At 40.2% G+C, this 1,576-nt stretch overlaps 1 pseudogene; it reads left to right on the top strand.

Moving 5' to 3' along the window:
- Positions 1 to 961: 961 nt before the first annotated feature.
- On the top strand, positions 962 to 1,119 carry LOC117797381 (annotated as a pseudogene).
- The last annotated feature ends 457 nt before the right edge of the window (positions 1,120 to 1,576 follow it).

The following is a 1,576-nucleotide window of genomic DNA, read 5'->3' as shown; positions in this document are numbered from 1 at the left end:
AATTTGAATATTTCAGCCTGAACATTTCAAATAGGTTTCATATTTCTGTGTCACTTTTCAAACTTTAAAATACGACATCCACCTTCACAACCAACAGTTGCTTTATCCTGTGAATTCCCCTCTATTAGGCCAGTAGGCTGTATTTCAGCTTTCATAGCCTGGAGAGATGGAGAGAACATGTCCCAGTCCAGGACAGAGCAGCCCGAAAGGCTTGGGAAAGAATACGAACAAAAAAATGTCAAAGAACTTGGCCACATGGTTTGTTGTACTTCTAGTGTGTGAATGTTTTTTTTTTTTTTTTGTGATAAAATACTGACTGGCTGTTTTCTAGTTTCACCAAAGAAGAGAGCAGGGAGTAATTGGCTTAAATTGCAGAACATCATTTTCGATAAAAGTGAGGGAAAATTTCGTAGCGTGGGTTTTTGGCCAGAAGGAAGTCTTGGAGGCTGGGAGAAAAGGAGAGAGTGGTGAAGTGGAAAGTGCTTCAGGTGAATGGTGACAAAATAAAAGTGCCAGTTCCTGCTTACCGTAAATGTCACCACACGCAAATCATTTCACTTCTGTGGCACTGTTTCCTCATCTCCAAGATGACTTGATGAACTTCAGATTTCGTTTTTTTAACTATATTGTATAGATTAAGCAGGATCCTCATGGAGGGACATTTCCCTGCAAGATGTATGGCCAATGGCATTTCTCAGAGTAACAAAATAGTGTTCAAGGTTATGACGGCTGCAGTGTGATTTTTGCCTTTTCCTTATTTTGTTTGAGTCAAGTGCATCAGTACATTTTTTCCTCTTTCCTTTTTCTCTTTAAAATAGAACGTTTGTTATTAGACTAGTATACCTCATGGATACAGATGCAATAATCATCAACAAGCTTTCCGGTGGTGTTGACCTCCCCGTGAGAAGAGAAGAGGCAGCACAAGAAGCTGCACCTGGAGCAGAGCCCCAACTCCTACTTCATGAGTGTGAAGTGTCCCGAATGCTACAAAATCACCTGGTCTTTAGCCACGCACGAATGGGAGTTTCATGTGTTGGCTGCACCACTGTCCTTTGTCAGTCCACGGGAGGAAACGCAAAGCTTACGGAAGGATGCTCCTGCAGCCGGAAGCAGTTCTAAAAGCACCCTGAATCAAGATGAATGAGAAACTATCCCAGCAAACACATTTTGGATTAAAAAAAATCCTCAACAAAATACTAGCAAGCAGAATCCGACAGCGTGTTAAAAAGATAAAACACCATGACCAAGTGGGATTTTCCCTACAAATGCAAAGGGGGGGTCCAACATCAGAAAATCGGTTGATATAAAATGCTACATTAATAGAAGGAAGAAAAATAAACTTATAATCATCTCAATTGCATCAGAGGACATGACCGAGAAAGTGAAAAGACAACCTACAGAATGGGAGGAAGTATTTGTAGATTATATACCTAATAAGGGTCTGGTGTCTAGAACATCTAAAGAGCTCTTACAACTCAACACAAAAAGACAAACAACCCGGTTAAAAAATGGACGAAGGATTAGACTAGATGTTTATCCAAAGAAGATATAGGAATATTCAACAAGCACGTGGAAA

The sequence above is a fragment of the Ailuropoda melanoleuca genome, chromosome X, assembly GCF_002007445.2.
Source record: "Ailuropoda melanoleuca isolate Jingjing chromosome X, ASM200744v2, whole genome shotgun sequence".
Taxonomy (NCBI): Eukaryota; Metazoa; Chordata; class Mammalia; order Carnivora; family Ursidae; genus Ailuropoda; species Ailuropoda melanoleuca.
This window is presented reverse-complemented; position numbering and strand designations above follow the sequence as displayed.